The following is a 14,454-nucleotide window of genomic DNA, read 5'->3' as shown; positions in this document are numbered from 1 at the left end:
TTAAACAGCAATGGAGGAAGCCAAGCTTCCCGCAGGCCTCCGCTAAAGGCAACATAGTTTAAATTAGAGAAGATAAATAAATCCCAGATACCTGCTTCCAGCCAGCCTCCACTGGGAGCTTGGTGGCTGGGGGCTGTGGCCAGCCTGCAAATATCCATCAGCCACTCACCCATGCTAGCCAGGAACCCCAGCAGGACCCCCCTCCCTGAAGGGGGTTTGGCCAGCCTGAAAATGGCCCTCAGCCCCTCACCCAGGCTGGCCAAGCACTCCAGCAGGGACCCCCACCCTGAAGGGGGTGTGGCCAGTCTGAATACGGCCCTCAGCACCTCACCCAGGCTGGCCAGACACCCCAGCGGGACCTCACCTCTGATCCGGGACACGCTTCAGGGCAAACCAGCTGGCCCCCACCCATGCACCAGGCTTCTATCCTATCTAATAAAAGAGAAACATGGTAATTGGCATATGACCGCTACCCTTCCCATTGGCTAATCAGCGAGATATGCAAATTAACTGACAGCCAAGATGGCGGCTGGCAGCCAGGCTGTCATGTTGCTACTGTTATGAATCATAATGTAAATATCTGATATATAGGATGTACTTAAGTGACCCCTGTGAAAGGGTCGTTTGACCCCCAATGGGGTCGCAACCCACAGGTTAAGGGCAGGCTTAATCAATGGGAGATGGGAGCTGTGATAAAGGACCTCACTTTCCTGGCCTTTGGAGGGACAGTCCTGGGGGGAATTCTGTATGCTTCTCAGAAGTCCTGGCCCCCCCAAGTGCACAAATTTTTGTGCACCGGGCCGCTAGTCTATATATAAAAGGCTAATAAGCTAAGTGTCCCTCCTACCATCGGACCGGTTTCCCTGATGCACACTGACCACCAGGGTGCAAACACTCAGCGCAGAAGCTGCTGAGCTGCAGTAACTTGGCAGCAGTGGTTTTCGGGTGATGCTCTCTGAAACCAGAGAGGAGGGAGTCAGATTCCTCGCGGGGCTATGTGATTCCACCTTTGGCTCTGGTTTATGTTGTTGCTGGGGCACTGTCAGCCTTGAATCTGGTTTACTGCACACTTGCCTTGGAGTTCCACACCCTGTACAACAGCAACTTTGCAGAGTGCCCTCTTGCACTCCGGGACCCCTCAGAGGATGTCAGAGAGCCAGTTTTGCCTAATCCTTGCTGGCCAGGCCAAGGGACTCCACCTGCCAGAGGGACCCTGCTCACTCTGAGACACCTGGGAGGTACTGTGGGAGGTTGATCCAGGGCATGTCCTGCCCGTCTCACCCAGTCCCTCCCCGCCAGCCACTTTCTAATTAATTTCCTTTCAATGTGCACAAATCCATGCATCGGGTCACTAGTATGTATATATTCACTGTATCTTCCTTCCTTTCTTTCTTTTATCCTTCCTTCCCTCCTTCTTTCCTAGTTAATATTTGAGAGTTTTTAATCATTGATTTCTAATATCATGGTGAAGGAGAATAAAAGTCCACATGTAATCTATATGTTAATTTAGTAGGATTCAGTAGACGTAATGTAGAGCTAATTTATTTTTGTCTTTCATTGTTTTTTTTCAACCTGTACAGAGGGTGGTGTTGTGTCCTTGCCACTGTATCAAAGCTTGATGAAGACCCTATACATTTCTAGTTCCATTGGATGATATAAAATCCTTTGGTCACTTTAAGTTGCAAACACAATCTCATTATTTCAGTAAATTAAAGTGTCCAGTCACATGCATCAATTGTCATTTGCCTTCCCATTCTTCTGCCAGCTAGGGCCAGCCTTCAGGAGGGCTTTTGGTGTTTGAAAAATGGATCTAAGCATTCTTCATTCTACTTGTCACTCAAGTGTTACCCTACTGCTGGATGCTAGTTTTAAGCCCTGAGGGGTTGGCATTGATACAGAAAGTTTGGACTGGAACCCGGATTCTTTGTCCACTGGAATCAAAGAATGAATCCACGGACAGAAAATGGTATAGCAAAGCTGGAGATTTATTGAAGAACAAGTACAGACTCCCATGTGAGGAGAGAGAAAGAGTCCCACAGAATGGTCTCCCAAGTAGGGAGGGGGAGAGGGTTCCACTGAGTTCCTTTTCCCTGTGGCTTATAAAGGCTGCAGTTCCTGGTGCCTTGATATCCCCTCTGATTGGTCACTATTCCCTTGGACTAGTTACTATAGTAACTCTTGGGCTCAAAGGTTGAACCTCACAAGGGACATGTGAGGTTCTCCCCCCACTTCGCCCCCACTCCTTCCTTGTTGTTTTCCTAGTACCTCTGGGCTTTCTTCTTCTCCTTCTGAATGAAGGGCTTCCTTCTCTTTATTCTGTAAATATTGACCTTTTGCTGTTCTCAGCTCCCTCATTCTATGGAAATGTATCTGTTGCAGATTCCAGCTCCCCCATTCTATGGAAATATACCTTCTGCTGCTCTGTAGCCCTGTGCTTCCTCCATGGTCCCCTTCATTTCCAAAATTTCTAAAATTTCCTAAACCTGTCCTATTTTACCCCTAAAATCCCCGTTTCAGTATGAAGGGACGGAAGATGCAAAAGGAGGCTAATTAAGTTCTTCCTTGACTGCTGCTGCTGCATGCAGGCCTAACAGATATCTAAAGCTGTGGTTTGCATTGCAGGGTCCTTTGTGGGTTCCTTGAAGGCAACGTGTTTGTGTCCTCAGACTACAGCTTCCATGATGAGTGATGTCTTTCAGTTTTCTGATCATATGGATCCCCTGTAGTTTCTGTCTCCATCACCCACTAACTACTCTCATCTTTTGGCTATTGGAGAGTGTCTTCTTGGGTAGGGTTCCTTTTGAATGACCCACGGGCTAATGTTCCTTTTGTATGTGTCACACTCTGTCCCTGGAATTCACGCGCTTTGACCTGCCTGTTCTCAGTTGGAAGTGCAGTTACTGTCCAGCTGCACTTCCAACTGGGATGCATGAGTCACCTCAGTCTCCCCCTGGAGGAAATACGTGTCAGGCTTGCTGAGTGTGCCTGTTCAAACCTCTCCCATTAGACTGGGATGATTTCTCAATCAGCCCACCTCCACCCATTGCTTTTCTGGGAAGGAAGAGTGAGTCCAAGCTCAGCAACCTAGCAATCTTCCTTACAAAATCTTTACTCTTTTGACCCTTAAACTATTCCCACTGCCCAAGTTAGCATTGCTAATTAGTATAATAACTATCGCACTAATATGCTTAAACCCAAACCTTTATTTTCCTTGGTCACTGGAAAAGGCCTCATTTAAGATATAATTTCCTGCTCTAATAAAACCAATATGTTTTTCTTAGGAATTAAAAAACATGCTCTCTGCTAGGAACAAAGCTGAACATCTGATGGATATCAAATAAATTTTGAGAAATGGCCTACTTTTACAATTGCTACAACTGCTGTAATTTGTTAAAAATAGTCTTTGAAAGTAAAAACAAACAAACAAACAAAAACCACATAAAGGTCTAAAGGAGAAAGCACATATTTGGGGCTGCCAGACCTCTGACTGCAAACCAATTTTCTCTCCCTTTGTCACTAAGAGGTACTTTTTCTAAACATTAAAAAAAAATAAAGCCAATTAAACTTTATCTAAAGGAAGAATTGAACTTGGAAGCTAGTGCTATGATTTACACGTTCAATGACCATTCGTTCTCTGCCTTGTTTGGCTGAAATTTTATAAGATGCCTTTGTAATTTAATAATTGCAGAGTCTAATTCATTAATTAGATAATGCAACCATGAGAAACTCATAACAAAGAACTAATAAATCTAAATATTCATACTTAAAAAAAAACTCATATATAACTGCCAATGTTCATTGCATTCATTACTTTTTGCTGTCATATCCTAAAACTTAATAAGCTGATACATCAAACATCAAGACTGATGACACAAAATAGCTGTGATTTCCAGTTATTATCTCTAAAGGCAACAAGCAGGATGTGGAAATGTTTGCTTAAAGGTGAGAAGCAGGTCCTAAAACAATAAAACTAAAAGAGGAAGAGTCAAAACCCCTGACACAGCTCTTGGGAAGGGGATGATAAGGTCTGACTATGAATTTCAACATTTCCAGGTGAATTCATTGACTTCTGTGTGAGAAAATGCGCCTCGCCAGATTCTTTCGCTGTTTCACGTATTCTGGATATTTTCCTAATTTTGTGCACCACCTGAGTAGAAATCTGGTGGCTCAGATGCGTGAAATAAGTGACTGCTCAACTTGCTTGTGATAATTGAAATTTGTTTTCCCATTAGTCTGTTTATTACTATCAAAGATGCAAATGAATGCTTTACCAGGTATAATCAACATCCCTCTAGTCTAGGCCTTAATGCAAGAGAGCGGGGAGGCGAGGAAGGAAGGGAAAGAAAATCCTTCTGGAAACAGGGCTACATAGCCTGAGGTTCTGTTAAAAAGCACAGGAAGCCTTGCTTAGCCTCAGGATATGGCTACAACTGTAAGATATAAACTTACTCTTCTGAACTAATTTTCTTGTCCCATTCAGCTTCTCACACATTCTAAGAGCAGGAGGAAGTAACAGGCAATTTTATTATTTTTTTTTGGGGGGGGGTGGTTCCTCTCCTACTCCTTCTTTATTCAGATTCCCAGTTCTTCTGAGACTTGTTCTAGCAACTCTCCAATTACTGTCCACAACACACTTTTGTGCTCTGAGTAGCATGACCTTATATCCCTGGTAGCTGAGAAAAGTCCTAGCTGATGCTTATTGTACTGTACTACTCCCAGAAGTATCTCTGTATGGACAATACATTATAGCCCAGAGTTTAGAGGCTGAAAATCCTCATGGAAAAAAGGCACCTCCCCCATCCCTGAACTCTTTTTTTCACTTGTAGTTCAAGTTGCTCTTTTCTCTATAACTAAGATATTAATTAGTCTATGCCTTTCAAAACTGCACTATAATCTCTGGTCCATGAGTGACAATCCCTCTAGTATCTATTGCCTATAAGAATTTTTGGTTATTTTTCTCAAATCATTACTATCTTTTTCAAAGGGCCCATGGATAAGATACATTGGTACTAAAACTTGCAATATTTTCTCCAAAATGAATTCACATGTCTGGGTTCCACCCTGTGCACAGAACCAGGGCTCCCTCAAAAGACCATAGTTCTAATAACTCCCTTTTATTGACCTTACTATGACCTGGTTTCAATAAGGACATGTCTTTTCTTAAAATGTATTTTGATATGTTGAAATCTTTATCAAGCACTCACTTTTTGCATGTTAATAGATACATGGGGGGGATGAATGCTACTCAGCCCAACTGACAAGCATTTAATTTTCAATATGCAGTGTTGTGTTGATGGGATGGATGCCACTAATAACATGTTCCTGCAGAAGTGTACTTAAGAGAAAATGAAAGCAAAAAAAGACTACCTCTGGATATAGAGTAAGTCTCTCAGAAGCCTCATTGAAACAAATAACAGTCACTGAAAATTAAAAATAATCTTAACGAAGGAGCTAGCCATGTCAAGGACCAAAGTCTTCATGCTTCTTTGGCACCATCCATACCTCTTTTATACCCTTACTAGAGGCCTAGTGCACAGATTTGTGCACCGGTGGGGTCCCTCAATGTGGCCTGTGGGGATTGGGCTGAAACCAGCAATCCAACGCCACCTGTTGCTCCTGCCTGCTGCTCCTGCTCATCCCAGCCCCACTGTGCCAGCAGCAGGCTCGCTCCCAGTCAGTCCAGATCAGGAGAGGCTCACACCTCCACAGTGACAATCACCAGCCGTGAGACCTGCATCTGGCAACCTTGAGCCCTGTGTCTGTGCCTGTTGGTCAGCTGACCAGTGCTCCCACTGTGGGAGCACACTGACCACCAAGGGGCAGCTCCTGTGTTAAGCGCCTGCCCCCTGGTGGTCAATGTGGGTCATAGTGACCAGTCATTCCCAGTTGTTCTGCTGTTAGGGTCAATTTGCATATTACCCTTTTACTATATAGGATAGAGGCCTGGTGCATGGGTGGGGGTCGGCTGGCTTGCCCTGAAGTTTAGCTTGGCTTCCTCCATTGCCAAGGCAACCAAGCCTCTTGGTTGCTCCATCTCCATGGCTGCTGGCCACCATCTTGCTTGGGTTAACTTGCATATAGTCGCTCTGATTGGCTGGTGAGCATGGCTTGGGGTATGGTGGAGGTGCAGTCAATTTGCATGTTTCTCTTTTATTAGATTACATAGATATACACATGTGATTGTCAACGGGGTACCTAAACATTCTAGGCAGTATATGGCAGAACTGTCTCCCTTCTGTGGATATAAATACCCAATTCTTTGAATAACTACAGTTTTTTACAGTTTCACTTATCTCACTTTATTAGTTACTTGAAGCATATTTTTGAAATTTGTTGAAATCTAATTTATTAATAGTCCACTGTTTTTCATCCCTTCCCCCTGTCCTTCCATCTTTTCCTGATTTTTTTTCTTGATACCTAAGCCTGGACCTTCTCATCAATTTTTCTATGTACTCTATCCTTGGATCAGATTTCTCTCCATCTTATTCCAGAGCCACACCTGCCCTGTTAAACCCTCAAACACTGATCAATCTCACCATTTGTTTCCTATGTATCAATTCCCTTGAGACTGAACACTGCTTGGGAACAGTTCATCAGCTTGATGATTGGCCTCTTTCCAGGTTATTACCCCACCTTCACTGCTCCCTCAATATTTCTGGGAAAGTTGTTTTTGAAAAGCCTTAATCACATCCTTTATCAAACCATTAAAACTCCTCTAACATCTAACCGCCCTCTCATTTATAAATGGCTGTTCTTTTATTTTTCAGGGGAAAAATAGAGGCATTCAGGTATGATTATACCCTCCCCAAGCCCATGTCTTCACCCACCCTTCCGTTTGCCTTTATTACCTTCTAAGACTGACTTTGTATGTGCTATTTCTTCATGAGTTATTTTCTAGGAATGGTTTTTTTTTTCATCATTACCATTGTTTGTTTCCTTAAAGCTATGCTTTTAAAATAAGGGGGTGGGGGTGTAATTTGCCCCCAAGGGGCATTTGTCAATATGTAGAGACATTTCTGATTGTCACATCTAGGGAAGTAGTGTTACTGGTATCAAGTGTAGAGGGGCCAAGAATGCTGCTAAACATGTTAAAATGCACAGGGCAGTTCCTACAAGGAATTATCAGGTCCTAGAAGTCAATGTGCTGATAGAGAGGAACCCTACCCTAAGAAAAGTTCATAAAACATATTAAATAGGCAGATTTATGATAGATGATAGATAGATAGATAGGTTGATAGATAGATGATTGATAGATAGATGATAGATAGATAGATAGATAGATGATAGCTAGATAGATAGATAGATAGATAGATGATAGCTAGATAGATAGATAGATAGATAGATGATAGCTAGATAGATAGATAGATAGATAGATGATAGCTAGATAGATAGATAGATAGATAGATGATAGATAGATGACTCTCCTTGGTAATTTTTTCCAATACAATTATATTCTACCTCTCTCCTTTTGTTTCACTTCCAAGTGTATTAAAAATCACAGAATGCAGTTTATATCTTTCATTTTGTACAAAGTATCAATTTAACTAAACTTGCTTTTAAATATGGCCTCCATTACCAAATATGGCCTCAGTTCCAAGTTCCTAACTCCTCAGTGCAGATATTTGACATTGAAAAACTCCTTCTGCTTGAAACACTCGCTTACTTGCTGATGATGTAGTGAACAAGGCATGCGCCTGGAACTGACACATACTTTCAAAGCTGCGGCTTAAACTTCACCGCCTGGGTTATTTGGATCAGGTTGTTCTATGTCACTAAACTTCATGTTCCATATCCTACTCCTTTTGGATTTAGATCGTATACTTTTCTCTTCTTCCCAGTTCCCAACATTTTACTTGGCTGATATTGAGTATTCAATGAGTTGAAGACATGACCAAATATACCCATGGGTACTAATTCTATTTACCTAACCCTGTCCTTCTCTTTGACATCTTTGCCCTGTAGTTTTACGAGCATTTCTAAGTAGCTCTGAAAAGTCACTTTGTTCCACTCTTCTTCAACTTATCCATGTCCTCTGACAATTCTGTATTATAACACATCATCGTTTCTCCCTTGAAGTTTATCAATATTGTAAAATAAAGGAAGAGATGATGTGCGGTAAAATTATTTAGATTTATTCTGAGTAAGTCCAGAGAATAAGATTAAAATCAGCATTTTAATGTAAGGAAGACATTATGGTACTTATGATTAAGCTGTTCAAAATGAAAATGGGTAGTATGTGTGGGTTGGTGATCATCCGGTTACTAGAAGTGGATGAATAGAGGCTAAATGCTAGCCTGTTAACTAAGTAGGCTACACTGAATGATTGTAAGTAATGTCAAGAGCAATAGTTACAAAGGAATGCAAAATGGGTTACGGCCTATTTGCCTTATCTTAGCTACATTCACATTGATAAAGTTATTTGACTTACTTCTCTAAACTTCAGCTTCTTATCTGTTAAATCTTGCTAAATTGATGTCAGATTTGAATAAATGAATAGGAAAATACTTGGTAATATATAAAGCATTGTATTTTTAAGTTGTTATCATTTCAAGGATTTATTTCAGAATTTGAATTCCAATGTTTCAGTGATGACAACTATATATATATATATACATAATTATAGATGAAAATCGATATTTGTACACATATATGTATACACTCATTCTCATCCTCATATCTTAATAAAAGAAATATGAAACAGAAAAATAGTTATTTTATCAAAAATAATACTACACTCTAAACCCTGAGTCACAACAGCCAGGGCAACTCACATACTTTTTAAATTATTTATTAAAATGATCATTTAAGTTTTGCCTGATTTAAATATAAATATATAATAAACTATTTCAAATAATTTCTAGAAAGTTTAAACATTAATCAAGTAAATATTAATCAAGCAAACACCTTAACAAAACATCATTGAGGACACTCTCAGACTACCCTAAATTACCAAAAAACGATGTGAGAAATGTAGCTTTTTCTCCTCTTTTTCCATTGTTTCCTACTCTGCCTTCCCGGTCTCCCTTACCAAACTGCAGGATTATTTGGCACCGCTCTAGTGTAATCTGTTGAGAAAAACAAGAACACAGTTTCTATCTCAAGTTCGAGTTTTCCAGGATCTGCAATTGCCACATCCCTTCTTGTTTGAGTTAATCACAAGGGTGGGGACCCAGGCCAGTCAGGACTTCAACAATTCCTCCTCCTGCCTCACACCCATGGGGCCACTCTATAGATAAAGGAATCATCCGCACCATGTTCAAGGTGCCTCTCTGACCAACCTTGGGACAAGGAAATGTCAGGGGATAAAAAGAATTGGGACCCCTGGCTCTTTATATTGCTTTCAAAAACTAAATATGCATTGGGTTTTCATAAGATGTAAAAAAAAAAAATCATGGTTTAACTTTTATTTTGAAATCTAAGCAGGAAATATGAGAAAGGGTTTTCCTCAAACCCAAAATGTTTATTGTTGTGGGTTTTATCCAAGAAAATTCCCTCCAGAAAGGTAATGCATCATGGTTCTTCTAAGGAAGATTTTTATGACGATTCTTTTTTTTTTTTAAGTTTAAAAAATGTTGTTGCTGTTTATTGAAAAGCACAAACTATTAAGTCAAGTATCCACCCAGTTGGGCGAAATTTCTAATGCACCATTCTGTCTTGCAGGTTCTGTGTGTTGTCTTAAAAATGCCTTTGCTAAGCATTGAAATTATAAAAGCAGGGTGGTTTTAGCCAACCTCTAAGCTTGAACAGAGTTCCAAAATCAATTTGAGATGTGACGTTCCAGGGAACTGAACCCAGATTGCTAAATCTGTCCTCCTGCTTCAGTTGTACTTCTCCCATTTACAACTTTTCTTCATTGCCTTCTCTTTAGAAATTGCTCTGCTTGTAGAAGGTATTCATGAAACTGTTTTTATTTCTTTTGGCCTTCCATATTCATGTAGGGTTGATTTTTCCAAATACATATTTCAGCGATTTTTGCTTCAGGTTCCCATGAAAGTTTCCTGTGATTGAACAATGGGTGAATAGAAACAACATTGTGGGTTATTTTGCATATAGGTTAGACAAAACAAACTTTTTGCCAATAAATTGTTCTCTCCATTTTCACTTAGTTCTTAGACTAAAAGGCTGCTGAATGTTTAGGCTTCCTCCATAAACATAGTTCATGTCTTGATCATGGAAGCAAACTAACCATGTTTTGATTAAAAATTTAATTAAATGGATCTTGAACTTTCTTGTCACAAGAAAATAAATTTTGGAAAAAAAAAAATATTCACAGTAAGAGTTGTTTTACAACACAAAGTAGAAGGCCATATATTGAAACTTAAATAGACACAAACAAAAATAAGGAGAAGATACATGATTCAGATAGACAAAAGCTGCTTAAGCCAAAAGTTAAATCATTTATTTAAAACATGAAAGAAACTGATGATGTTACTCTTTGGGGTGAAAACAGAAGTCTTTGTCTTTTTATCTTCATTCCATCTACCACCACCTTCTACACCTCCATGATGCCTTCCCAGCCTTTCTGTTTTGGCAAATTTTGTAATAAATTGTGAAAGCTGGGAGTATAAATTAGTCATTGCCAGTGATTTTATTTTAAGGCTTTAGGCAACTTCTTTTTACTTGTAAATCATTAATCTCTGTGGACTTTTAAATTAGTAGTGAATTGAAGAGATTATCTGTCATGCTAAGAAAACGTAATTTGTGCTAAAATTTTGAAAAAATAATCTTATTTTACAAGTAGTCAGCAATGCAAACCTTACGTTTCCTCTGCATTTACTTTTAATTGAGCAGTAAATCCATTTATAAAACATAAATTAGAAGTCATATTTTCTCGCAAAAATGCTAAGAACTTCCTACCCATAACTCCCATCTTTTGACTATCAGAAAAATCCATTGAAAAATGGTATTCAATGAAAATCACCCAACCCTCTTCAAATTGTTTGCAGTCTTTGCAATTAATGCCAATAGCTAAATTCTAATGTTAAGGGACTTAGTTGAAAATAACTTCCTTCACTCTTTTTTTTATTTCTTTATTGGTTAAGGTATTATAAATGTGTCTTGATTGATAGTCTGATCGCTGTTTCTCTGCTTTGGATCTGTCCCTGTTCATCAGTCTATGTTGTTCTCTATATTCCACAAATGAGTGAGATCATGTGGTATTTATCTTTCTCTGACTGGCTTATTTCACTTAGCATAATGCTCTCCAGTTCCATCCATGCTGTTGCAATTAATGCCTATAGCTAAATTTCTAATGTTAAGGAACTTAGTTGAAAATAACTTCCTTCACTCTTTTATCATTTATGGCATGGTTTTCAGATCTTTAATAATGCATCTATTTTTCCTGGAGGTAACCAGTTACACAACCTTTTCTGAAATTGCCTCCAATCAGAGTTAAGTGCCCTTTATATGGCTGGACATAAGAATCTGTGATAACCTCTAATTGATATAACATTTAGCTCTCCATATTGCAATTTATTTAGTTTTACTTACATGTTTCCACAACTGGCAGAAAGAGTCTGTGCCAGTCAAGGTTCAACTAGAGGACCAGAACCAGGATAATCTACATCTTAAAGGATATGTTGCAAGTAATTGGCTTAGTTGACTTTGATGTCTGGCAAGGCGCGTTTATAGCCTGTAGGGCAGGCCTTCAGGAAGTGCAGTCTGGAACTTCAGGGCAGAACCTGAAGCTTCAGTTACAAACAGAATTTCTTCTTTGGGAAAATCTCAGTTCTGCTACCATGAAGCTTTTCCATGGATAGAATAGGCCCACCCAGAGTATCTGGAGTAATCTCCTTTGCTTAAAGTAAATGGATAATGAATATTAATCATACCTACACTTAGATTATTGTATATGTTAAATAACTGCACTATAACCTAGCTAAATTCACAAAATAATAAAGAAATAAAACAAATTGACCATCACAGAGTCTGCATTTTCCCCTAATTCTCATAATAAAAATTTTCAAACATGCAGAAGAATGGAAAGAAACGTATAAGAAAAACCCACAGATTCCTCTAGATTTAAAATGTGTTAACATTTTCACAAAGATATTTTATGTGTGTGTGTGTATGTGTGTATTTTTGAAATAATTTGAAAATATAATGATCATCCTGTTATAATTTTAATAACTTTAGCATGCATCTCCTAAGAATGACATTCTTCTACACAATTACATTATCCCCACAAATAAATTAACTAATATTTTATAAATTCATCTACAAATATGTTCATATTCAAAATTTCACAAATGTTCATAACAAGAAAGGAAAAATGGAGAAATGAAGGAATAGAGAAATGAAGAAAGCAATAAACAATGAGGGAATCTTGAGGTTTCCTTCTAAGACTTAAAGTTGGCTAAGGGATGCATATTTCTAAAACATCTTCTATATTATATTCCCTAGGAATCTGAGTTCAATGTTAGGTAATCTCGATGTAAAATAGATCTGACAGAGAAATAGAGTGGTGCCTCCAACCCCTACTCGCACCCCTGAATTTCTCAATAGGTTGCCAAGTAATACATAGATTACATCTAATTCTGAGACATGCACTTTCATAATTCCTGCATTTAAAATTCTAAAGGTAATTCCTAGAAATCAGTTGTTGAATTCCTACTATATACCAGGCAATGTTTGATAATGAGAGGGACAAGTAGATTATGTCTAATAAGTTTAATTATATTCTACACCAACCAATGCTATACATTTATTTTTATATCACCTACTTCAAGAACAGCATTACTTGAGTAAACAGAAGTCTTAAGTAATCAGATTAAGTAATCTGCTCATTTTTTACAAGTGTGCACACATTTATTTTTAGATGCAGTTATAACTTTGAAAAAGTCAGGATATCATTTTTCTAGCAATGACAATTAGAAAAGTTATGAATGTTTGAATTAGTATTATTCTTAGTCTTGATAATATGAATATGTTGTGTATGTAATATTGGAAGTAATTTCTGTTTAATGCTTAATTATATCTATTCTTCATTCAAAACAATGCTGAACGACTATCAAGTTGCTTAATAGAGTTCAAAATTAGTGTTAAGACATAGCCCTTCTGATGCAGAAGGATAGGCAGATTTTGGGTAATGAGAAATGGAAAGATGGAATAGAAAGCATTAGGTAAAACTTGGTGAATCAGACGAAACCGGTTTGGCTCAGTGGATAGAGCGTCGGCCTTCGGACTGAAAGGTCCCGGGTTCGATTCTGGTCAAGGGCATGCACCTGGGTTGCGGGCACATTCCCAGTAGGGGTTGTGCAGGAGGCAGCTGATCGATGTTTCTCTCTCATCAATGTTTCTAACTCTCTATCTCTCTCCCTCCCTCTCTGTAAAAAATCAATAAAATATATTAAAAAAAAACTTGGTGAATCAATATTGCATTTCTGCATCCACTGGGCTGTTTCAGCTCTCTTCTTCATTTAAATTTCCTTCTCACAAATCCTCAGCCCCTTGCCGGCCATGAGTTAGGAATTAGGTGGTTTAACAGCCCTCCATCTGGATGTAATGGCATTCTGAGGAGGAATTCCCCTTAGACATTCCTTTAAAGATAAAAATTGTACGCATGACAAAACTCATTTTCCTCTTCATCCATTTAATTCTACAAGATGTTTACACACTTACCCGTTACATAAATCCAGTTTGAAATGGGATTTGAAAAGGGATTACTTCAAAGAATGTTTTCTAATACATTTCAAAATGGTAATTGATGACAGAGATATTTGCTTAGCTAGATAGGTTGGTTCTCTGGCTATGGAGAATATTCTGTTGCTAAGAGGTAATTTCGCTATAGAGCAAGAGCTTAAGGAAATAGGAAAAGAAATAAGCATTCTAAAATTATTAACCTTGACCGATTTCAACCTCAGTATTTTTGTGCCAGGATTCTGAAATGCAAATAAATGGGATGTTTTGCTGGACCACTGGAGAAAGAGTATTGAACTTATTTTGCAATCATACCTGGATTTTCCTATTGGGAAAAAAAAAGTATAATCAATGAATAGTATCATCTAAAAAGTTAAAAAAAATTGATGCCAAGCATCATCTTAGTATGAATTATACTAGTTTTGCCATTCGTGGCCAAGAAAATTGTCCTTGCCATGGAAAAGTAAATAAATAAAGTTGAAAGCAGGGCATCTAATAAAAAATATTAAACGCCTAATAGTTCAGAATGTGTGCAGAATGTGAAATAGCTATACTGCAAATCAGTAGGATTACAGCTACTAATCAAATGTGCAAAAACACAGTATCATTATTTTACATCTAAAAGTATTTCTGCTAAAACCAAAATGCTGATGTGCTTCCTTCTCTATGTACACACACTCTCTCTGAATCTCATCTAGTCTCTCGCTTTTAAAAGCAATATGCCAAGGAGACCCGCATTGATAATAACCATCTGCTCCTCCTCTCCGAACTTCAGAAGTGTACATCACTACCTATGTGACATTTTGCTTAGTTCTA

This window comes from Myotis davidii, unplaced genomic scaffold (assembly GCF_000327345.1).
Source record: "Myotis davidii unplaced genomic scaffold, ASM32734v1 scaffold175, whole genome shotgun sequence".
Lineage (NCBI taxonomy): Eukaryota > Metazoa > Chordata > Mammalia > Chiroptera > Vespertilionidae > Myotis > Myotis davidii.
Note: the sequence above shows the minus strand (reverse complement) of the source record.